The sequence below is a fragment of the Oncorhynchus clarkii genome, chromosome 5 (genome assembly GCF_045791955.1).
Source record: "Oncorhynchus clarkii lewisi isolate Uvic-CL-2024 chromosome 5, UVic_Ocla_1.0, whole genome shotgun sequence".
Lineage (NCBI taxonomy): Eukaryota > Metazoa > Chordata > Actinopteri > Salmoniformes > Salmonidae > Oncorhynchus > Oncorhynchus clarkii.
Window position 1 is genome coordinate 93,855,968 of NC_092151.1, and position 26,272 is coordinate 93,882,239.

Genomic DNA, 26,272 nt, shown 5'->3' on the forward strand with positions numbered 1-26,272 from the left:
ACCACTGTCTTTCTGCCGACCGAAGTCAGCTAGAGCGCAAGGAGTCGCTTGCGCATAATGGGACAAGGGAATCCCGGCCGGCCAAACCCTCCCCTAACCCGGGCGACGCTGGGCAATATGTGCTCCGCCTTATGGATCTCCCGGAGACATAGCCTGGGAGCGAACCCAGGGATGTAGTGACCCCTCAAGCACTGCGATGCAACGCCGTTGACCTCTGGGCCACTCTTGGAGACCCCTGGCTAGATATTTTAAGAGAAAGGGACAGATGATATAACTGAAATAAGCATAACAAAATGGTAAAAATGTAAGCATATCATGATGTATTCCTCTCATAAATGGGATGCGACTGAGTGATTTTTGAATCTTGTAGGCTAATTTTCTGTGTCATTATTTCTCTCTATTACTGAGTCCTCTTTAGTCACTTTTGAGCAAAATGCTCTTGGATTGACACAGCCTTCTCACAAGGGATTGACTGCAGAAAACCCTAGCGATATTGTCTGTTTTTCATAAGGGGATTGACCGCAGCAAGCCCTAGCGATATTGTCTGTTTTTCATAAGGGGATTGACCGCAGCAAGCCCTAGCGATATTGTCTGTTTTTCATAAGGGGATTGACCGCAGCAAGCCCTAGCGATATTGTCTGTTTTTCATAAGGGGATTGACCGCAGCAAGCCCTAGCGATATTGTCTGTTTTTCATAAGGGGATTGACCGCAGCAAGCCCTAGCGATATTGTCTGTTTTTCATAAGGGGATTGACCGCAGCAAGCCCTAGCGATATTGTCTGTTTTTCATAAGGGGATTGACCGCAGCAAGCCCTAGCGATATTGTCTGTTTTTCATAACATTCTAATTCTATATTGCGCCAAATGTGCACCCACACCCGCAACGTTATCATGGAAAATATTACCCTTACCAATCGCTGGTCAGCAACTGAGCTGTAAATCCGGCCGTATATTGAACGTTGAGATTTGCAGCATTCTCCCTGGCAAAGGAGTGGCATGTTAGCCTGAGTACCAGTCTATTTAGCTAAAGAGACTGGTACTGAGACTACCAGTTTTATACATCCGGTGAAACATCTGGCTCCTTGTTCTATCTCTGCCTGACCACTGCAGACAGAGATGAGAGGAATAAAATAGAGCGCATTTTAATTGTGTCGTTAGAACGCTGACCGTGGACATTTTGCCTGACAAATAACCTCGACCCCAAAATGTCATGACCATCACAGCCCTAATGTGGTTATACTTCCCCATATCCTACCCAACTCCTGTGACTCCTGCAGCAGCTAGCTACTCTGTGACTCCTTCAGCAGCTAGCTACTCTGTGACTCCTGCAGCAGCTAGCTACTCTGTGACTCCTGCAGCAGCATATCCTTCTGACAGCCTGGGTACCAATTTGTTTTAGCTAATATTCCACTCCTTGTACTCTGTCATATGGAAACGTTTAGCATAACAGGCGTGTCAAGGAGTGAAACTATAGCAAAACAGACTGGTACCCAGACTACTTCTGCCATGGCTATTTCACCTTTGTTTAGGTAACAGGTGCTGCCTCTCTAGGTAGCAAGCAAAGTGATTGTGCAGATTTAGTGACTGAGAATGAAAGGGCAATTTGTAAGGGACTGTGATCCTTTGGGGAACGGACCTAGAGTTGGGCTTCTGTTCTGCTACATAGATATCACATTAACATCAGGAGCTCCCGCCTTTTTATCATGGGGTTATGTCCTAAACGGCAGCCTATTCCCTACATGGGGCTCAATGGGCCCTGGTCAAAAGTAGTGTACTACAAAGGGAATAGGGTGCCATTTTGGGGAATAGGGTACCATTTTGGGGTCATCTCGAGGTTGGACTAAAAAAAATATTCAAGAGTTTTCTGGCTGCATATTGAATTCATTCTGTTAAAAATAGGACTTCTTTATTTAGGTTTTTCCACAAGAAGTGATTGTTTTGTCACCAAAACTGGTCGGCGTAGCAAGCACAGCTACCAGATATCGATCCCACCAGACACTTGTTGAATAAGGAGTATGCTTAGACCTGAGATCAACAGCAAAACCCTCTCGTCTCCTCTCTCTGACCCTGGACTCCAATAGAGAAGACGTGTGTTCCTGCTTTCCACTCATCCCTCTCAGACGTTTCCTCTCCTTCTCTCTGGGGTCTCCAAAGCTCTGTAATTCATTTTACAGATACTTATCAGACTCACTTTGCTGCAGGATTCACAGGAGTCACAGAGTAGCTAGCTGCTGCAGGAGTCACAGAGTAGCTAGCTGCTGCAGGAGTCACGGAGTAGCTAGCTGCTGCAGGAGTCACGGAGTAGCTAGCTGCTGCAGGAGTCACGGAGTAGCTAGCTGCTGCAGGAGTCACGGAGTAGCTAGCTGCTGCAGGAGTCACGGAGTAGCTAGCTGCTGCAGGAGTCACGGAGTAGCTAGCTGCTGCAGGAGTCACGGAGTAGCTAGCTGCTGCAGGAGTCACGGAGTAGCTAGCTGCTGCAGGAGTCACGGAGTAGCTAGCTGCTGCAGGAGTCACGGAGTAGCTAGCTGCTGCAGGAGTCACGGAGTAGCTAGCTGCTGCAGGAGTCACGGAGTAGCTAGCTGCTGCAGGAGTCACGGAGTAGCTAGCTGCTGCAGGAGTCACAGAGTAGCTAGCTGCTGCAGGAGTCACAGAGTAGCTAGCTGCTGCAGGAGTCACAGAGTAGCTAGCTGCTGCAGGAGTCACAGAGTAGCTAGCGGCTGCAGGAGTCACAGGGTAGCTAGCTGCTGCAGGAGTCACAGAGTAGCTAGCTGCTGCAGGAGTCACAGAGTAGCTAGCGGCTGCAGGAGTCACAGAGTAGCTAGCGGTTGCAGGAGTCACAGAGTAGCTAGCGGCTGCAGGAGTTGGGTAGGATTTGGGGAAGTAGAACCACATTAGGGCTGTGATGGTCATGACATTTTGGGGTTGAGGTTATTTGTCAGGCAAAATGTCCACGGTCAGCGTTCTAATGGCACAATTAAAATGCGCTCTATTTTCTCCTCTCATCTCTGTCTGCAGTACAACTGCGACCTGGCCAAGATAAAGCAAAGCAGTGTGACACAGAGAACCCCACAGAGTTACACATGGAATAAACAAGCATACAGTCAATAATACAGTAGAATAAGTCTATATACAGTGTGTGCAAATGGAGTAAGGAGGTAAGGCAATAAATAGACCATAGTAGTGAAGTAATTACAATTTAGCAAATTAACGCTGGAGTGATAGATGTGCATATGATGATGTGCAAGTAAGTATTCACTAGAAACCCAAACGGAAGCAAACAGAATGTGGAGGGACCTACCTGAATTTTTTTTTTTTTTTCCCCGTTAGCAACTGTTAGCAACGGTTTGGACTGAATGAGTACACCCCGGTCGTGTCTCAGATTTCTCTGCTGCTTTTTGAATGGGGGAACATGATTGGCTGTATTTACATTACAGTGAGTCTGCTCCGATCCCTGGAGCTGACACACCATGTAAACAACGTTGGAGACGGAGTCTTGGTGCTCTAAGCATTTACAGGAGAGGGCACGTTTCTCCCCGATCGCCTCAATCAATAAGTACGGTAATAGTTACATTCATAAGACATAGGCCTCAATCAATAAGTACGGTAATGGTTACATTCATAAGACATAGGCCTCAATCAATAAGTACTGTAATAGTTACATTCATAAGACATAGGCCTCAATCAATAAGTACTGTAATAGTTACATTCATAAGACATAGGCCTAAGTAGTGTAATATGACGATAGTTACATTCATAAGACATAGGCCTAAGTAGTGTAATATGGTGATAGTTACATTCATAAGACATAGGCCTAAGTAGTGTAATATGACGATAGTTACGTAAGACATAGGCCTAAGTAGTGTAATATGACGATAGTTACGTGAGACATAGGCCTAAGTAGTGTAATATGACAATAGTAACGTAAGACATAGGCCTAAGTAGTGTAATATGACGATAGTAACGTAAGACATAGGCCTAAGTAGTAATATGACGATAGTTACATTCATAAGACATAGGCCTAAGTAGTGTAATATGGTGATAGTTACGTGAGACATAGGCCTAAGTAGTGTAATATGACGATAGTTACATTCATAAGACATAGGCCTAAGTAGTAATATGACAATAGTTACATTCATAAGACATAGGCCTAAGTAGTGTAATATGACAATAGTTACATTCATAAGACATAGGCCTAAGTAAGTAGTAATATGACGATAGTTACATTCATAAGACATATGCCTAAGTAGTGTAATATGACAATAGTAACGTAAGACATAGGCCTAAGTAGTAATATGACGATGGTTACGTAAGACATAGGCCTACAGTGTAATATGACGATAGTTACGTGAGACACAGGCCTACGTACTGTAATATGGCCACAGTTTTAGAAAACACTTCTCCTTGTTGATGCTAGGCCATCTGGATTGTCTCACATCAGGCTGAAAGGGAGGTTGTCAAATTTGGTTAGTCCTGTATGGTTGCGTTCTCCGTCTCCTGGTAGAGAAAACTTGAGTTTTGTTTTGGTAAAATCAAATCCAGCTGTATTCTAACTGTGAAAGGGATAAGGCAGGTTCCCTCGGAGGTGCTTTCTAGAAGTACGTCTGTCAGGCAGTGTACCAGGGTCTTCTCTAAAGTACCTACAGGTAACACTGCCACAGAGAGGGGACAAAGACTCAGTCACTGACATACATTTCTACATACACTTACAGCCCTTCTACCCACCTCTAGTGTTGTTGTCCACTAGCCTGGTAGTGTGTCCCACCTCTAGTGTCGTTGTCCACTAGCCTGGTAGTGTGTCCCACCTCTAGTGTCGTTGTCCACTAGCCTGGTAGTGTGTCCCACCTCTAGTGTCGTTGTCCACTAGCCTGGTAGTGTGTCCCACCTCTAGTGTCGTTGTCCACTAGCCTGGTAGTGTGTCCCACCTCTAGTGTTGTTGTCCACTAGCCTGGTAGTGTGTCCCACCTCTAGTGTTGTTGTCCACTAGCCTGGTAGTGTGTCCCACCTCTAGTGTTGTTGTCCACTAGCCTGGTAGTGTGTCCCACCTCTAGTGTCGTTGTCCACTAGCCTGGTAGTGTGTCCCACCTCTAGTGTCGTTGTCCACTAGCCTGGTAGTGTGTCCCACCTCTAGTGTCGTTGTCCACTAGCCTGGTAGTGTGTCCCACCTCTAGTGTCGTTGTCCACTAGCCTGGTAGTGTGTCCCACCTCTAGTGTCGTTGTCCACTAGCCTGGTAGTGTGTCCCACCTCTAGTGTCGTTGTCCACTAGCCTGGTAGTGTGTCCCACCTCTAGTGTTGTTGTCCGGTGGGCCAATATTACCTAGCCAGGTGAACAACCAGAGAACTGTACAGTGGGCCAATATTACCTAGCCAGGTGAACAACCAGAGAACTGTACGGTAGACCAATATTACCTAGCCAGGTGAACAGCCAGAGAACTGTACAGTAGACCATTATTACTTGGCCAGTTTGGTTGAAATGCAGCTGCTCACTAGAGGCCCATTTACAATGGGTGTTTTTACACAGTCCTTTCAACAGTGGTAGTCCTGGGCTGAGTGTTAGCCCCAGGATGAGCTCTTTGTTTGTCAAAAGTCTCTGGTGCCTTTCAAGTTGGCACAATGCCTGGGTTGCTATCAGGTGTATATATATATATATATCTCACTCTCTTTAACACACACTGCCTGCTGTTTACTAAAAGGAATGGATTGTTATGGAACCATGGTTATATAAAATAAATATATATGGATACATATTCAGAGCATTGCACGTTCTAGTCAGTTATTTGGGAGTAAGGTTGTTTTGGGATTCAATTTTCTCTTGTCTTTTATTTTGGATAACTTTAAAAAATGGAGCCATCATGTCACGAGGAGAATCCCTCTGGGGATAAAGAGAGAGAACTAGACCTCTTAAAGGCACCCAGACATAGCCTTCAGAGAACCAGACCTCTTAAAGGCACCCAGACATAGCCTTCAGAGAACCAGACCTCTTAAAGGCACCCAGACATAGCCTTCAGAGAACCAGACCCAGACATAGCCTTCAGAGAACCAGACCCAGACATAACCTTCAGAGAACCAGACATAACCTTCAGAGAACCAGACCCAGACATAGCCTTCAGAGAACCAGACCTCTTAAAGGCACCCAGACATAGCCTTCAGAGAACCAGACCCAGACATAGCCTTCAGAGAACCAGACCTCTTAAAGGCACCCAGACATAGCCTTCAGAGAACCAGACCTCTTAAAGGCACCCAGACATAGCCTTCAGAGAACCAGACCCAGACATAGCCTTCAGAGAACCAGACCCAGACATAACCTTCAGAGAACCAGACATAACCTTCAGAGAACCAGACCCAGACATAGCCTTCAGAGAACCAGACCTCTTAAAGGCACCCAGACATAGCCTTCAGAGAACCAGACCCAGACATAGCCTTCAGAGAACCAGACCTCTTAAAGGAACCCAGACATAGCCTTCAGAGAACCAGACCTCTTAAAGGAACCCAGACATAGCCTTCAGAGAACCAGACCCAGACATAGCCTTCAGAGAACCAGACCCAGACATAGCCTTCAGAGAACCAGACCCAGACATAACCTTCAGAGAACCAGACCTCTTAAAGGAACCCAGACATAGCCTTCAGAGAACCAGACCTCTTAAAGGAACCCAGACATAGCCTTCAGAGAACCAGACCCAGACATAGCCTTCAGAGAACCAGACCTCTTAAAGGAACCCAGACATAGCCTTCAGAGAACCAGACCCAGACATAGCCTTCAGAGAACCAGACCTATTAAAGGAACCCAGACATAGCCTTCAGAGAACCAGACCCAGACATAGCCTTCAGAGAACCAGACCCAGACATAGCCTTCAGAGAACCAGACCTCTTAAAGGGAACCCGGGCTTTTCCTCCAGGCTTCGACACAGACCGCAGCGTCACTAATTGTTTTCCCACATGACTGACAGTCAGGCTGGTGACTTGTCTCGTAAATCCTTCTGTTTGACACTGGGTGCTTCACCTGGCGTTCTCTCCTCTCTTCTCCACCCCCCTCGTCTGGTGGGGCTAAAGAGATCCCCATCTCCTCCTGGTGTCCTCTGGACAGACTCGGATCCCCATCTCCTCCTGGTGTCCTCTGGACAGACTCGGATCCCCATCTCCTCCTGGTGTCCTCTGGACAGACTCAGATCCCCATCTCCTCCTGGTGTCCTCTGGACAGACTCAGATCCCCATCTCCTCCTGGTGTCCTCTGGTCAGACTCAGATCCCCAGCACTCTAGAAACTAGTAAAAGTAGATTAAGAAAGAAGCTCGGTCATTCATTTTCCCCATTTTAAGAAACGTCCACATGAACAAGCAGAAGGAAAAACATGGAAATACCCTTATTTATTGAAAATGAACTTTTCATCAGCAGATTCATTATCAGCTGTGTGTGTGTGACCTGCAGATCTGTGTGTGTATGTGTGTGACCTGCAGATCTGTGTGTGTGTGTATGTGTGTGACCTGCAGATCTGTGTGTGTGTGTGTGTGTGACCTGCAGATCTGTGTGTGTGTGACCTGCAGATCTGTGTGTGTGTGACCTGCAGATCTGTGTGTGTGTGACCTGCAGATCTGTGTGTGTGTGACCTGCAGATCTGTGTGTGTGTGTGTGACCTGCAGATCTGTGTGTGTGTGTGACCTGCAGATCTGTGTGTGTGTGTGTGTGTGTGTGTGTGACCTGCAGATCTGTGTGTGTGTGTGTGTGACCTGCAGATCTGTGTGTGTGTGTGTGTGACCTGCAGATCTGTGTGTGTGTGTGTGACCTGCAGATCTGTGTGTGTGTGTGACCTGCAGATCTGTGTGTGTGTGTGACCTGCAGATCTGTGTGTGTGACCTGCAGATCTGTGTGTGTGTGTGTGTGTGTGTGTGACCTGCAGATCTGTGTGTGTGTGTGTGTGTGTGTGTGTGTGACCTGCAGATCTCTGTGTGTGTGTGTGTGTGACCTGCAGATCTGTGTGTGTGTGTGTGACCTGCAGATCTGTGTGTGTGTGTGTGACCTGCAGATCTGTGTGTGTGTGTGTGACCTGCAGATCTGTGTGTGTGACCTGCAGATCTGTGTGTGTGACCTGCAGATCTGTGTGTGTGACCTGCAGATCTGTGTGTGTGACCTGCAGATCTGTGTGTGTGACCTGCAGATCTGTGTGTGTGTGTGTGACCTGCAGATCTGTGTGTGTGTGTGTGACCTGCAGATCTGTGTGTGTGTGACCTGCAGATCTGTGTGTGTGTGACCTGCAGATCTGTGTGTGCGCCCACATGTGTTTGTGGTTTCACCATAGAGCCTCTTCAAATCAATTTCCAAATCAAATGAACACTGACCAGCTCTCCCACCAGCACCTCAGGCAGCAGCTCTGTGAAGTTGACCTGGAAGTGGAGTCCCATCTGAAAGTGTTTTACTGTCTCTGACCCCAGCCTCTGACCCCAGCCTCTGACCACTAGCGCTAATCTCTCACTCCCCTGGTTGGTATTAGGACTGATGGGGGGGGGGGTTCTCTTATACAGAAGACCATCTGTGTGGACGGGGGGGGGTCTCTTATACAGAAGACCGTCTGTGTGGACGGGGGGGTCTCTTACACAGAAGACCGTCTGTGTGGAGGGGGGGGGGTCTCTTATATAGAAGACCGTCTGTGTGGAGGGGGGGTCTCTTATATAGAAGACCGTCTGTGTGGGGGGGGGGGGGGGGGTCTCTTATACAGAAGACCATCTATGTGGAGGGGGGGGGGGTCTCTTATACAGAAGACCGTCTGTGTGGAGGGGGGGGTCTCTTATATAGAAGACCGTCTGTGTGGAGGGGGGGGTCTCTTATACAGAAGACCATCTGTGTGGAGGGGGGTCTCTTACACAGAAGTTTTAAAAGAGGTGTAATTTATTACTAAGGTTGGTATGCTAATGAGGTCCAAACACCCCGTATGTTGACAAGATGGTCTACCCCAAACACCCCCAACTATACAAGGCAGTGGTCTGCTCCTTTATTTTCACAAAACACCAGATAGACTCAACTTTTACTCTGTACCAGTATCACTATTGTACATTCTCAGCCAAGTGTGAACCAAACATTCCTCAAAGGTTCAACCAATAGCCATAACAACTTCTTAAACGGCTCACTGGATGATCAACAAACGCTTTCGCCCAGTTAGTTGTGGTTACCCCGATGTAAATATCTAGGCTACGATTCAGCACTTCATGCTCCGCTTATAACAACTTCTAGTCCGAGGACGCATCTGAATATTTAAAATGTTTCTCTCTTATTTTCTCTGTACTGATGTGTGAGAGACCTGGACACTGGGACTAGCCATCCACTATGTTGATGTGAGAGAGACCTGGACACTGGGACTAGCCATCCACTATGTTGATGTGTGAGAGACCTGGACACTGGGACTAGGCATCCACTATGTTGATGTGAGAGAGACCTGGACACTGGGACTAGCCATCCACTATGTTGATGTGAGAGAGACCTGGACACTGGGACTAGCCATCCACTATGTTGATGTGAGAGACCTGGACACTGGGACTAGCCATCCACTATGTTGATGTGAGAGAGACCTGGACACTGGGACTAGCCATCCACTATGTTGATGTGAGAGAGACCTGGACACTGGGACTAGCCATCCACTATGTTGATGTGAGAGAGACCTGGACACTGGGACTAGCCATCCACTATGTTGATGTGAGAGAGACCTGGACACTGGGACTAGCCATCCACTATGTTGATGTGAGAGAGACCTGGACACTGGGACTAGGCATCCACTATGTTGATGTGTGAGAGACCTGGACACTGGGACTAGCCATCCACTATGTTGATGTGAGAGAGACCTGGACACTGGGACTAGGCATCCACTATGTTGATGTGTGAGAGACCTGGACACTGGGACTAGCCATCCACTATGTTGATGTGAGAGAGACCTGGACACTGGGACTAGGCATCCACTATGTTGATGTGAGAGTGACCTGGACACTGGGACTAGGCATCCACTATGTTGATGTGAGAGAGACCTGGACACTGGGACTAGGCATCCACTATGTTGATGTGTGAGAGACCTGGACACTGGGACTAGCCATCCACTATGTTGATGTGAGAGAGACCTGGACACTGGGACTAGGCATCCACTATGTTGATGTGTGAGAGACCTGGACACTGGGACTAGCCATCCACTATGTTGATGTGAGAGACCTGGACACTGGGACTAGCCATCCACTATGTTGATGTGAGAGAGACCTGGACACTGGGACTAGCCATCCACTATGTTGATGTGAGAGACATGGGACTAGGCATCCACTATGTTGATGTGTGAGACCTGGGACTAGGCATCCACTATGTTGATGTGAGAGACCTGGACACTGGGACTAGGCATCCACTATGTTGATGTGAGAGACCTGGGACTAGGCATCCACTATGTTGATGTGAGAGACCTGGACACTGGGACTAGGCATCCACTATGTTGATATTAGAGAGAGACCTGGGACTAGGCATCCACTATGTTGATGTGAGAGACCTGGGACTAGGCATCCACTATGTTGATGTGAGAGAGACCTGGACACTGGGACTAGGCATCCACTATGTTGATGTGAGAGACCTGGGACTAGGCATCCACTATGTTGATGTCAGAGACCTGGGACTAGGCATCCACTATGTTGATGTGTGAGAGACCTGGACACTGGGACTAGGCATCCACTATGTTGATGTGAGAGACCTGGGACTAGGCATCCACTATGTTGATGTGAGAGAGACCTGGACACTGGGACTAGGCATCCACTATGTTGATGTTAGAGACCTGGGACTAGGCATCCACTATGTTGATGTTAGAGACCTGGGACTAGGCATCCACTATGTTGATGTGAGAGACCTGGGACTAGGCATCCACTATGTTGATGTGAGAGAGACCTGGACACTGGGACTAGGCATCCACTATGTTGATGTGAGAGACCTGGGACTAGGCATCCACTATGTTGATGTGAGAGAGACCTGGACACTGGGACTAGGCATCCACTATGTTGATGTGAGAGACCTGGGACTAGGCATCCACTATGTTGATGTGAGAGACCTGGGACTAGGCATCCACTATGTTGATGTGAGAGACCTGGACACTGGGACTAGGCATCCACTATGTTGATGTGAGAGACCTGGACACTGGGACTAGGCATCCACTATGTTGATGTTAGAGACCTGGACACTGGGACTAGGCATCCACTATGTTGATGTTAGAGACCTGGACACTGGGACTAGGCATCCACTATGTTGATGTGAGAGACCTGGGACTAGGCATCCACTATGTTGATGTGAGAGACCTGGACACTGGGACTAGGCATCCACTATGTTGATGTGAGAGAGACCTGGACACTGGGACTAGGCATCCACTATGTTGATGTGAGAGACCTGGGACTAGGCATCCACTATGTTGATGTGAGAGACCTGGGACTAGGCATCCACTATGTTGATGTGTGAGAGACCTGGGACTAGGCATCCACTATGTTGATGTGAGAGAGACCTGGACACTGGGACTAGGCATCCACTATGTTGATGTGAGAGACCTGGGACTAGGCATCCACTATGTTGATGTGAGAGAGACCTGGACACTGGGACCAGGTGTCCACTATATTGCGTTCACCTGTCCTGTGTTTTTAGCTCAGTCCAGTTAATTTATGAAGTTTCTCACAGACACTGATCAGTGTTCAGTTCATACCATTGCTCCACAACAGAAAAGAAATCAGTGTTGATTTGTCTGATCTCAGTCCAAATGTTGGGACATGTGGGGGGTATCGATAGTTAACATATCGCAATATTATTTTGGACGATGCTACTTTTGTCTTGTAGTAACGATTTATTTGTATTTACAGTTGAAGTCGGAAGTACACCTTAGCCAAATACAGTTAAACTCAGTTTTTCACAATTCCTGACATTTAATCCTAGTAACAATTATCTGTTTTAGGTCAGTTAGGATCACCACTATATTGAAGAATGTGAAATGTCAGCATAATAGTAGAGAGAATGATTTACTTCAGCTTTTATTTCTTCCATCACATTCCCAATGCATCAGAAATGTACATATACTCAATTAGTATTTTGTAGCATTGCCTTTAAATTGTTTAACTTGGGTCAAACGTTTTGGGTAGCCTTCCACAAGCTTCCCACAATAAGTTGGGTGAATTTTGGCCCATTCCTCCTGACAGAGCTGGTGTAACGGAGTCAGGTTTGTAGGCCTCCTTACTCGCACACGCTTTTTCAGTTCTGCCCACAACTTTTCTATAGGATTGAGGTCAGGGCTTTGTGATGGCCACTCCAATACCTTGACTTTGTTGTCCTTAAGCCCATTTGCCTCAACTTTGAAAGTGTGCTTGGGGTCATTGTCCATTTGGAAGACCCATTTGCGACCAAGCTTTAACTTCCTGACTGATGTCTTGAGATGTTGCTTCAATATATCCACATAATTTTCCTGACTCATGATGCCATCTATTTTGTGAAGTGCACCAGTCCCTCCTGCAGCAAAGCACCCCCACAGCATGATGCTGCCACCCACGTACTTCACGGTTGGGATGGTGTTCTTCGGCTTGCAAGCCTCCCCCTTTTCCCTCCAAACATAACGATGTTCATTATAGCCAAACAGTTCTATTTTTGTTTCATCAGACCAGAGGACATTTCTTGGTCCCCCTGTGCAGTTGCAAACCGTAGTCCGGCTTTTTTATGGCGGTTTTTTGAGCAGTGGCTTCTTCCTTGCTGAGCGGCCTTTCAGGTTATGTTGACATAGGACTCGTTTTACTGTGGATATAGATACTTTTGTACCTGTTTCCTCCAGCATCTTCACAAGGTCCTTTGCTGTTGTTCTGGGATTGATTTGCACTTTTCGCACCAAAGTACGTTAGTCTCTAGAAGACAAGACGCGTCTCCGTCCTGAGCGGTATGACGGCTGCGTGGTCCCATGATGTTCATACATATTGTTTGTACAGATGAACGTGGTACCTTCAGCTGTTTTGAAATTCCTCCCAAGGATGAACTAGACTTGTGGAGGTCTACAATTTTTTTCTGAAGTCTTGGATGACTTCTTTTGATTTTCCCATGATGTCAAGCAGAGGGTCACTGAGTTTGAAGTACATCCACAGGTACACCTCCAATTGACTCAAATTATATCAATTAGCCGATCAGAAGCTTCTAAAGCCATGACATCATTTTCTGGAATTTTCCAAGCTTTTTAAAGGCACAGTCAACTTAGTGTATGAACTTCTGACCCACTGGAATTGTAAAACAGTGAATTATAAGTGAAATAATCTGTCTGTAAACAATTGTTGGAAAAATGACTTGACATGCACAAAGTAGATGTCCTAACCGACTTGCCAAAACTATAGTTTGTTAATAAGAAATTTGTGGATTGGTTGAAACACTTAGTTTGGAGTCATTAAAACTAGTTTATGTAAACTTCTGACTTCAACTGTATTTTCTTTGCTAGGTAGCTTTAGCTTACACTAGTAGGCTTTACCTGCACTAAAACTCCAGTGTTTTTAATGCTATACTATACTATACCTGTTCTCCATCTTCTTTTTAAATACTGAACCAACATGTTTTCAGCACTTTTATTTCCATGACTGAAACTTTTTTTCTAATTCTCTTTCTTGTCTCTACAGCAGACATGTGGAGGGGAGGAAAAGAGGAGGATGAGAGGGTAGGAGAGGAGGGTAGAAAAGATGAGAGGCGATGGGGGAACAAAGCATCATGGGGGTTGTTTAGGGTTGATAGTTTGAAGCAGGGTAACGGTAGTTATACCAGGACGGTGGTAATGGGAGTTACATCAGGAAGGGGGTTAAGGGTCGAGTAGTACCGGGGTAGCCTCGTTCACCCAAATCATTAAATTACTTTGTTTCCTTACCTTGAAAGCTGGAGAAACTGCAATCCAGACATTTGCATTTGTTTACCTCGCCTCACTGTCCCATAGCTTTAGCCCTGTTACGCTGCCGAGCCTGCCCAGATTATCTGTCTGGAGGGGCCTGACGGGGACTCTGTGTTTATCTCCTGTGCTCTCACGGATGGAGGCTCTGCTTAGAAAGAGACTCTGGGAGGTGCAGTTACACAGGAACGTCTTTGTTCTACCTACCTACCTGGCTGGGCCGTGTCATCCTACTACCTGGCTACCACCCACCCACCCCTGCTAGCTACCTATTGTCCTCCTGCTCTATGGGCTGCAACATGATCCACAGCTCCTCTCCTTACCCAGCCAACATGGTGGTCCATGTCCCAAATGGCACCCTATTCCTTACATAGTGCACTACTTTAGACCAGGACCCTATGGCACCATATTCCCTATATAGTGCACTACTTTAGACCAGGACCCTATGGCTCCATATTCCCTATATAGTGCACTACTTTAGACCAGGTCCCTATGGCACCCTATTCCCGAAATAGTGCCTCTGATGTGGCTTTGATCAATCAAAAGTAGTGCACTATATAGGGAATAGGGTTCAATTTGGAATGTGTACCCTGTGTTTACCCAGGGCTTCAGGACCAGAGTTATCCCTCCAGGTAGCTGGTTGCTCTTTTCTGGCTGTGTGGGCAGCTGTCCTGTTTATACTGTGGTAGCTGGCTATATGTGAATAGTTTTTGTCTAGCTAACTTCATAATTATCAGCTAGCTATATGTGAATAGTATACATCTAACTAACTTCATAATTATCAGTTAGCTATATGTGAATTGTATTCATCTAGCTAACTTCATAATTATCAGCTAGCTATATGTGAATTGTATTCATCTAGCTAACTTCATAATTATCAGTTAGCTATATGTGAATTGTATTCATCTAGCTAACTTCATAATTATCAGCTAGCTATATGTGAATTGTATTCATCTAGCTAACTTCATAATTATCAGCTAGCTATATGTGAATAGTATACATCTAACTAACTTCATAATTATCAGCTAGCTATATGTGAATTGTATTCATCTAGCTAACTTCATAATTATCTAGCTAACCAGGTAGTTTTACATGTAAAAAAAACCCCGACCTAAACCTAATGTTATGAAGGGTAGATGGCCATTGTTTTGTTTTCAAGACATTTGGCATCGCTTTTTTTTTTTTTACGTGCTTGTAACATTACATCAACAATCCTGGGAATATTTCAGTTGAAGCTTGCATCGATGCACGCTTACTGCCCTCTGTTTTCTCTTACTGCCCTCTGGTCTTCTCTTACTGCCCTCTGTTTTCTCTTATGCTGACTGTTCCGTGCTTCATTTTGCATGCTTGGAGCATGGTAGTATGCAATATTGAGAAACACCAATTGTCTTTCCCAATCCTCCCCCCCAGTGGCTATCCCTATTGAGTCTGGTGTGTTGTCGGTGGCTATCCCTATTGAGTCTGGTGTGTTGTCAAGGTACTCCATGCAGAAATCACTCCGCCATTTCCTGGTTGCTAAAATTCTAATTTCAGGTTGTAACAAAACAAGCGAGTATAGTGTAGAGAATCATTGTATCCTCTAAAACTCTGTGAAATATATATTTTTTCCATATTCAAAATATTTTCAGCTGTTTTTGAAGCTGGTACCCAAAACCAACAGAAAGTAGAACCCCATATAGGAGGAGAGTTTCTCCTTTTAGAAAAACCCATCCGGACTGGCATCGCATTCAGTCAATGCCTTGTGAGACTCAATTGGAATATTAGGCTACACTTTGAAGAGAGAGAAACAGACATGTACCTTAACTTAGAATAGCCCTAGCAAGTTACCAACCCACAGAGGGAGACAGTCTACATGTATGGAGGTAAGCTCAATAAGACCCAGATAAGGCAGTGACTGACGGAGAGAGGTGGAACCTGAGGATTGTAAAGCTGTTGTTTTGCTAGAAGGAGAGATCCACACATTACTCTGGGGAATTCTCCCATTACCAGGGACTTGTTTTTCTCCTTGCAGGTCTATGTACCCACATCCATACCCACTATTGTAGTCAGAGCCGGTCCTAACCTTTTGTGGGCTCCAAGCGTGGGGTGGGGGGGAGAGAAAGGGAGAGCTCTGAGATTTTGGCTTGCCCTGGGGTATTGGGGCAGGAAAGCCCTGGGGTATTGGGACAGGAAAGCCCTGGGGTATTGGGCACATTCCTCTTCTCTTTGAATATTAGAGAGACTGTTAAACAGGCTCCGCTGTGCTGCTCCTGTCCTCTGTCAGACGGGGGCCCACAGGACTGATACGGCTGCCCCAGGGCACGCAGGGGGATTTCATCGCGAACACACACACACAGCCAGCCTACACGCTAATGCCAGTATGTAACACCATCTCCAGAAAACTTGCTGAAATGGGATAACCAGCTGTGTCTTAGCTCGTACATTTTGGAATTGTTTTAAAACCAGCTGTCTTAGCTCCTACATTTAGGAATTGTTTTAAAACCAGCTCTGTCTTAGCTCGTAAACATTTAGTAAGTGTTTAGATCACCTTGTGTTTTACTACAAAATACAGCTCATCCCCAGGCAGGCAGGCGGCCCTTGAAACTGTGCTGATTTTGTGTTGGAAGCTGAGTCGTCGTTGTTTTGTGAATGGTGATTAATGAGTGGCATGTCTCTCCTCGTTCTACTCATGGAGAGAGATTTGTCTGCTGGCTTTCCCCTATAACTAACTTGCATTTTAGCTAAAGACTGAGAATGTGCAGTACCTTTTAACCTATGGCGGCATTGTACCATATACCCCAAATAGAACCCTATTCAATGTGTAGTGCACTACTTTAGACCAGGGCCCGGTGGGGAAGTAGTTCACAGGGCCCGGTGGGGGAAGTAGTTCACAGGGCCCGGTGGGGGAAGTAGTTCACAGGGCCCGGTGGGGGAAGTAGTTCACAGGGCCCGGTGGGGGAAGTAGTTCACAGGGCCCGGTGGGGGAAGTAGTTCACAGGGCCCGGTGGGGGAAGTAGTTCACAGGGCCCGGTGGGGGAAGTAGTTCACAGGGCCCGGTGGGGGAAGTAGTTCACAGGGCCCGGTGGGGGAAGTAGTTCACAGGGCCCGGTGGGGGAAGTAGTTCACAGGGCCCGGTGGGGGAAGTAGTTCACAGGGCCCGGTGGGGGAAGTAGTTCACAGGGCCCGGTGGGGGAAGTAGTTCACAGGGCCCGGTGGGATCTAGTTAAAGGTAGTGTACTAAATAGGGCCCTCAATCTGAACTCTGGACCTGGGACTAGGGCTGTTGTGGTGATTGCATTACTGTCACGCTGGTGGTCATGAGTCATGAAGCCAGTCAAATTCCACATGACCGTTAAGTCACGGTAATTAGGCTTCTCCAAGCTCTGATGCAGCTGATGGTCATTACTAGCCACCAAACTTGTTAACTGCCTGGTACTCAGTGCTCTATTGTCCCTCTAATCACTCTGACATCAATTCAAATGTAATCAAAATTCTAATCAAACACTTCATGAGAGCCCTTGAGCTTGCGTGAGAAAACAAGAGTGATGGCCTCTATTAAAAGGAGGAGGAACCCATCAGTTTTCAATAGGCAAGACCTACTATATTTATTTCTCAACTTTCCTAATATGAAGCACATTGCTTCTCTTTACAACAGGAGTATAGCCTACCTGGCTGGCATGAAAATGAACCACGGGGAAAAGCGTCCTTTCTTCGCTATTTAAATGCATAGATGACAGGTATTTTTTCCAATGCCCCTGTTTCAATACAGATGTACAGATGCATGATAATGATCCATTCTAAATGAAAACAAATTTCACACCATATATTATTTAGTCTATGTAAAGACGAGATTAAATCAAGAATAGTCTGATGGGTGACAATATTAGCCTTTCACTTGTGTATGATGCCCAGCATTAGAAACAACGCCTTTTATTCTCACTCCTCTTGTAGCCTAGCCCATAGTCCTATAAGGTTAGCATCACACCTCATGTAGCCTAGCCCATAGTCCTATAAGGTTAGTATCACACCTCATGTAGCCTAGCCCATAGTCCTATAAGGTTAGTATCACACCTCATGTAGCTTAGCCCATAGTCCTATAAGGTTAGCATCACACCTCATGTAGCCTAGCCCATAGTCCTATAAGGTTAGTATCACACCTCATGTAGCCTAGCCTATAGTCCTATAAGGTTAGTATCACACCTCATGTAGCCTAGCCCATAGGCCTATAAGGTTAGTATCACACCTCATGTAGCCTAGCCCATAGTCCTATAAGGTTAGTATCACACCTCATGTAGCCTAGCCCATAGTCCTATAAGGTTAGTATCACACCTCATGTAGTCTAGCCCATAGTCCTATAAGGTTAGTATCACACCTCATGTAGCCTAGCCCATAGTCCTATAAGGTTAGTATCACACCTCATGTAGCCTAGCCCATAGTCCTATAAGGTTAGTATCACACCTCATGTAGCCTAGCCCATAGGCCTATAAGGTTAGTATCACACCTCATGTAGCCTAGCCCATAGGCCTATAAGGTTAGTATCACACCTCATGTAGCCTAGCCCATAGTCCTATAAGGTTAGTATCACACCTCATGTAGCCTAGCCCATAGTCCTATAAGGTTAGTATCACACCTCATGTAGCCTAGCCCATAGTCCTTCCTATAAGGTTAGTATCACACCTCATGTAGCCTAGCCCATAGTCCTATAAGGTTAGTATCACACCTCATGTAGCCTAGCCCATAGTCCTTCCTATAAGGTTAGTATCACACCTCATGTAGCCTAGCCCATAGGCCTATAAGGTTAGTATCACACCTCATGTAGCCTAGCCCATAGTCCTATAAGGTTAGTATCACACCTCATGTAGTCTAGCCCATAGTCCTATAAGGTTAGTATCACACCTCATGTAGTCTAGCCCATAGTCCTATAAGGTTAGTATCACACCTCATGTAGCCTAGCCCATAGTCCTATAAGGTTAGTATCACACCTCATGTAGCCTAGCCCATAGTCCTATAAGGTTAGTATCACACCTCATGTAGTCTAGCCCATAGTCCTATAAGGTTAGTATCACACCTCATGTAGCCTAGCCCATAGTCCTATAAGGTTAGTATCACACCGCATGTAGCCTAGCCCATAGTCCTATAAGGTTAGTATCACACCTCATGTAGCCTAGCCCATAGTCCTATAAGGTTAGTATCACACCTCATGTAGTCTAGCCCATAGTCCTATAAGGTTAGTATCACACCTCATGTAGCCTAGCCCATAGGCCTATAAGGTTAGTATCACACCTCATGTAGCCTAGCCCATAGTCCTATAAGGTTAGTATCACACCTCATGTAGCCTAGCCCATAGTCCTATAAGGTTAGTATCACACCTCATGTAGCCTAGCCCATAGGCCTATAAGGTTAGTATCACACCTCATGTAGCCTAGCCCATAGTCCTATAAGGTTAGTATCACACCTCATGTAGTCTAGCCCATAGTCCTATAAGGTTAGTATCACACCTCATGTAGTCTAGCCCATAGTCATATAAGGTTAGTATCACACCTCATGTAGCCTAGCCCATAGTCCTATAAGGTTAGTATCACACCTCATGTAGCCTAGCCCATAGTCCTATAAGGTTAGTATCACACCTCATGTAGTCTAGCCCATAGTCCTATAAGGTTAGTATCACACCTCATGTAGCCTAGCCCATAGTCCTATAAGGTTAGTATCACACCGCATGTAGCCTAGCCCATAGTCCTATAAGGTTAGTATCACACCTCATGTAGTCTAGCCCATAGTCCTATAAGGTTAGTATCACACCTCATGTAGCCTAGCCCATAGGCCTAAATGTTTTAATAAAGGTTTTTATCACAAATTAAGTGGCTTTTGTGACGATGGCATTTAGGGCTGTTTTTTTTAAAACAGATTAAGTCTAGTCCTGGACTAAAATGCCCTTTCCATGGGAGATTTCCCCGTAAAGCATGCTGTTATTCTCTGCTCTGTCTCTGAGTAAGTTATAATGTTGTTTTTATGACGTGTAACCTATAAAAAGCATGCACAGGTTTCCCCGCGTGCTTCTTGTTTTTGTTGGCTCTCCAGTCAGGCTCCGCGTGTAGCAACCAATGATGTACAGCACCAGTCTGAAGAGTGGACGCACTTACTCATTCATTGGTTTTTCTTCTTTTTAATTTTTTGACTATTTTCTATATTGTAGAATAATAGTGAAGACATCAGAACTATGAAATAACACACATGGAATCATGTAGTAACCCAAAAAGTTTTTTTTTTTTAAAGCAAATCAAGATATATTTTCATATTTGAGATTCTTCATGGTAGCCAGCCTTTGCCTTGATATGACAGCTTTGCATACTCAATGAGAGGCTTTCCATCCGTCGGTCAAAACTAGTTGTCCTCCATAGGAATGAATGGAATTCTACAGTATTTCAATAAACATTTTCAAGGACAAAATGTAATGGATTTACAATTCCTTCAAAGTATTCACCTCTCTTGACTTTGTCCACATTTGTTGTCTTAAAGCCTGAATTTAAAAATGGATTACATTTGAGGTTTTGTGTCACTGGCCTACACACAATACACCATCATGTTAAAGTGGAATTATGTTTTGGGGAATGTTTACTAATTAATTAATGAAAAAAATTAAATGGCTTGAGTCAAGTATTCAACCCCTTTTTGTTATGGCAAGCCTAAATAAGTTCAGGAGTAAAAATGACCTTAAGTTGCATGGACTCACTCTGTGTGCAATAATAGTGTTTAACGTGATTTTTGAATGACTACCTCATCTCTGTCCCCCCACACATACAATTTATCTGTTAGGTTCCTCAGTGGAGCAGTGAATTTCAAACACAGATTGTAACACAAAGACCAGAGAGGTTTTACCATTCCTCACAAGAAAGGCCACCTATTGGTAAACTTAACAACAAAATAGGCCGACATTGAATATCCCTTTGAGCATGGCTAAGTTATTCATTACATTTTGGATGAGGGTTTCCCTTAGCCGGCTTTTGGCTGATTAAAAAAAAAAAAAAAAAAGAAGCCAATCAATAAAATTGGTGCCTGCCAGCATTTTGAAAACATGTACTCCATTTTCTGAACTTTTTAAAACATGTTATGAGGCATGTCTTAGACAAAATCAAACCAGATCCGCGGAGGCAATTATTTTACATCAACTTTCTTTCGTTGCCCAGCAGCCGGCACAATCCTAGTCGTATTAGCATACCGTGCTAGTTGATGATAATCCTAGTCATATTAGCATCCCGTGCTAGTTGATGATAATTTTAGTCATATTAGCATCCCGTGCTAGTTGATGATAATCCTAGTCATTATAGCAGCCCGTGCTAGTTGATGATAATCCTAGTCATTATAGCAGCCCGTGCTAGTTGATGATAATCCTAGTCATATTAGCAGTCCGTGCTAGTTGATGATAATCCTAGTCATATTATCATCCCGTGCTAGTTGAGGATAATCCTAGTCATATTAGCATCCCGTGCTAGTTGATGATAATTCTAGTCATATTAGCATTCCGTGCTAGTTGATGATAATCCTAGTCATATTAGCATCCCGTGCTAGTTGATGATAATTCTAGTCATATTAGCATTTCGTGCTAGTTGATGATAATTCTAGTCATATTAGCATTTCGTGCTAGTTGATGATAATTCTAGTCATATTAGCATCCCATGCTAGTTGATGATAATCCTAGTCATTTTAGCAGCCCGTGCTAGTTGATGATAATTCTAGTCATATTAGCATTTCGTGCTAGTTGATGATAATTCTAGTCATATTAGCATTTCGTGCTAGTTGATGATAATTCTAGTCATATTAGCATCCCATGCTAGTTGATGATAATCCTAGTCATTTTAGCAGCCCGTGCTAGTTGATGATAATCCTAGTCATATTAGCAGCCCGTGCTAGTTGATTATAATCCTAGTCATATTAGCAGCCGTGCTAGTTGATGATAATCCTAGTCATATTAGCAGCCCATGCTAGTTGATGATAATCCTAGTCATATTAACAGCCCTAGCTAGTTGATGATAATCCTAGTCATATTAGCATTCCGTGCTAGTTGATGATAATCCTAGTCGTATTAGCATACCGTGCTAGTTGATGATAATCCTAGTCATTATAGCAGCCCGTGCTAGTTGATGATAATCCTAGTCATTATAGCAGCCCGTGCTAGTTGATGATAATCCTAGTCATATTAGCAGTCCGTGCTAGTTGATGATAATCCTAGTCATATTAGCAGCCCGTGCTAGTTGATGATAATCCTAGTCATATTAGCATCCCATGCTAGTTGATGATAATTCTAGTCATATTAGCATTCCGTGCTAGTTGATGATAATTCTAGTCATATTAGCATCCCGTGCTAGTTGATGATAATCCTAGTCATATTAGCATCCCGTGCTAGTTGATGATAATCCTAGTCATATTAGCATCCCGTGCCAGTTGATGATAATCCTAGTCATATTAGCAGCCTGTGCTAGTTGATGATAATCCTAGTCATATTAGCAGCCCGTGCTAGTTGATTATAATCCTAGTCATATTAGCAGCCGTGCTAGTTGATGATAATCCTAGTCATATTAGCAGCCCATGCTAGTTGATGATAATCCTAGTCATATTAACAGCCCATGCTAGTTGATGATAATCCTAGTCATATTAGCATTCCGTGCTAGTTGATGATAATCCTAGTCATTATAGCAGCCCGTGCTAGTTGATGATAATCCTAGTCATATTAACAGCACGTGCTAGTTGATGATAATCCTAGTCATATTAGCAGCCCGTGCTAGTTGATGATAATCCTAGTCATATTAGCAGCCCGTGCTAGTTGATGATAATCCTAGTCATATTAGCAGCCCGTGCTAGTTGATGATAATCCTAGTCATATTAGCAGCCCGTGCTAGTTGATGATAATCCTAGTCATATTAGCAGCCCGTGCTAGTTGATGATAATCCTAGTCATATTAACAGCCCGTGCTAGTTGATGATAATCCTAGTCATATTAGCAGCCCGTGCTAGTTGATGATAATCCTAGTCATATTAGCAGCCCGTGCTAGTTGATGATAATCCTAGTCATATTAGCAGCCCGTGCTAGTTGATGATAATCCTAGTCATATTAGCAGCCCGTGCTAGTTGATGATAATCCTAGTCATATTAGCAGCCCGTGCTAGTTGATGATAATCCTAGTCATATTAGCAGCCCGTGCTAGTTGATGATAATCCTAGTCATATTAGCAGCCCGTGCTAGTTGTTGCATATTAGATTTCCTCTCTTTCTAAATTTCTAACTGATATTTTAATCTGTCACATGAAACTGCTCGCATGTGCATTATGGAACCTATCAGTAGGTGTCGCCTACTGCCTTGTGTGCATTGCTGCGCTGCTAATGTGAAAAAATATTAGGTTAAGGTAAACTTTGTCTGATCTGTTTATCGGATGTATTGCTTTTTAATGTTTTTATGTTATGTAGTCTCGTCCTACTGGTTGTATGAATTTGGGATCTATCATCCTATAACTGTCCCATTCTTTTGGAACAGGCACATTTTTCTTCCTCAAAGCCACATTTTTCTCAAACAGCTGACCAATAGAGTAGGTTAACTGTTGGGGGAAAGTACGATGACTCACTTTGTCATTATGGGGTATTGTGTGTAGATGGGCCAGAGGGAAGGAAATGAATTCCATCCATATTGAATTCAGGCTGTAACACATGCGGAATACACGTCCTGGGTTATGAATGCTTTCTGATGGCACTGTATTTGTCAGTAGGGACCGTAACATTAGTACTTTCAAAAAAATGTATACTCTAAGGAAATGTTTTTGTGAAACATTTTTTATGTTTAGCACAGTTTTAATTTAAAAGCATTAAGGTATCTGTAATAGAATACAAGTAGTAAAACAAATGTAGACATTTAATAAATGAATATAGCTTCCAAAAATATTTTATTTTAGAATGGGAGGAGTACCAAGATGGAGGCGCAGTGGCTTCAAAACAGCGCCCCCTGTCAGCCATCTAGTGTGTATAAATCACTGCTGGAAGTGGGAGATCTGTAATCAATGCAAAATTAACTAAAATGTCCAAATTAAGTTTGCTAAATGAGAAGGAGTAGGCTACAGCCAGCAACCCTCAGGTAGGCTGTTTAATCTGAACGAAGTTGTTGTAGACCAGGACGAGGAGCGCGGCAACATCGCTTCAGTTGGTTAGGTAGCGGGGCAACATCGCTTCAATTGGTTAGGTAGCGAGGCAACATAGCTTCAGTTGGTTAGGTAGCGAGACGACATAGCTTCAGTTGGTTAGGTAGCGCGGCAACATCGCTTCAGTTGGTTAGGTAGCGCGGCAACATCGCTTCAGTTGGTTAGGTAGCGCGGCAACATCGCTTCAGTTGGTTAGGTAGGGGGGCAACATCGCTTCAGTTGGTTAGGTAGGGGGGCAACATCGCTTCAGTTGGTTAGGTAGGGGGGCAACATGGCTTCAGTTGGTTAGGTAGCGAGGCAACATCGCTTCAGTTGGTTAGGTAGCGAGGCAACATCGCTTCAGTTGGTTAGGTAGCGAGGCAACATCGCTTCAGTTGGTTAGGTAGCGGGGCAACATCGCTTCAGTTGGTTAGGTAGCGGGGCAACATCGCTTCAGTTGGTTAGGTAGCGAGGCAACATGGCTTCAGTTGGTTAGGTAGCGGGGCAACATCACTTCAGTTGGTTAGGTAGCGCACCAACATCACTTCAGTTGGTTAGGTAGCGCACCAACATCGCTTCAGTTGGTTAGGTAGCGCAACAACATCGCTTCAGTTGGTTAGGTAGAGATGCAACATCGCTTCAGTTGGTTAGGTAGCGGGGCAACATCACTTCAGTTGGTTAGGTAGCGGGGCAACATCGCTTCAGTTGGTTAGGTAGCGGGGCAACATCACTTCAGTTGGTTAGGTAGCGCGGCAACATCGCTTCAGTTGGATAGGTAGGGGGGCAACATCGCTTCAGTTGGTTAGGTAGCGGGGCAACATCACTTCAGTTGGTTAGGTAGCGGGGCAACATCACTTCAGTTGGTTAGGTAGCGGGGCAACATCACTTCAGTTGGTTAGGTAGCGGGGCAACATCGCTTCAGTTGGTTAGGTAGCGGGGCAACATCGCTTCAGTTGGTTAGGTAGCGGGGCAACATCGCTTCAGTTGGTTAGGTAGCGGGGCAACATCGCTTCAGTTGGTTAGGTAGCGGGGCAACATGGCTTCAGTTGGTTAGGTAGCGGGGCAACATGGCTTCAGTTGGTTAGGTAGCGGGGCAACATGGCTTCAGTTGGTTAGGTAGCGGGGCAACATCGCTTCAGTTGGTTAGGTAGCGGGGCAACATGGCTTCAGTTGGTTAGTTAGCGCGGCAACATGGCTTCAGTTGGTTAGGTAGCGCGGCAACATGGCTTCAGTTGGTTAGGTAGCGCACCAACATCACTTCAGTTGGTTAGGTAGCGCACCAACATCGCTTCAGTTGGTTAGGTAGCGCAACAACATCGCTTCAGTTGGTTAGGTAGAGATGCAACATCGCTTCAGTTGGTTAGGTAGCGGGGCAACATCACTTCAGTTGGTTAGGTAGCGGGGCAACATCGCTTCAGTTGGTTAGGTAGCGGGGCAACATCACTTCAGTTGGTTAGGTAGCGCGGCAACATCGCTTCAGTTGGATAGGTAGGGGGGGCAACATCGCTTCAGTTGGTTAGGTAGCGGGGCAACATCACTTCAGTTGGTTAGGTAGCGGGGCAACATCACTTCAGTTGGTTAGGTAGCGGGGCAACATCACTTCAGTTGGTTAGGTAGCGGGGCAACATCGCTTCAGTTGGTTAGGTAGCGGGGCAACATCGCTTCAGTTGGTTAGGTAGCGGGGCAACATCGCTTCAGTTGGTTAGGTAGCGGGGCAACATCGCTTCAGTTGGTTAGGTAGCGGGGCAACATCGCTTCAGTTGGTTAGGTAGCGGGGCAACATGGCTTCAGTTGGTTAGGTAGCGGGGCAACATGGCTTCAGTTGGTTAGGTAGCGGGGCAACATGGCTTCAGTTGGTTAGGTAGCGGGGCAACATCGCTTCAGTTGGTTAGGTAGCGGGGCAACATGGCTTCAGTTGGTTAGGTAGCGCGGTAACATGGCTTCAGTTGGTTAGGTAGCGCGGTAACATGGCTTCAGTTGGTTAGGTAGCGCGGCAACATGGCTTCAGTTGGTTAGGTAGCTAACATCTGTCTGTTTCAGCTTGATTCTTTACATAGATTTGATGCAACGGAAGCACTGCCAGATGGAATGATGGATAACAAGTTTGTCTAACTAGTACGAGTCTGGCAACTTTTTCTCTCTCCCTAGTCTCACACACTACTGGCCCCTGTCCTTCTGTAGACAACATCTCTCCCTAGTCTCACACACCACCAGCCCATCCCCGCCCTGCTGTAGACATCTCTCCCTAGTC

At 45.3% G+C, this 26,272-nt stretch overlaps 1 protein-coding gene across 4 annotated transcripts in view; it reads left to right on the forward strand.

Moving 5' to 3' along the window:
- Positions 1-26,272, forward strand: part of LOC139409579 (tyrosine-protein kinase RYK-like) — a 98,871-nt gene that overhangs the window by 2,717 nt on the left and 69,882 nt on the right. The gene's annotated exons all lie outside the window — the stretch shown is intronic.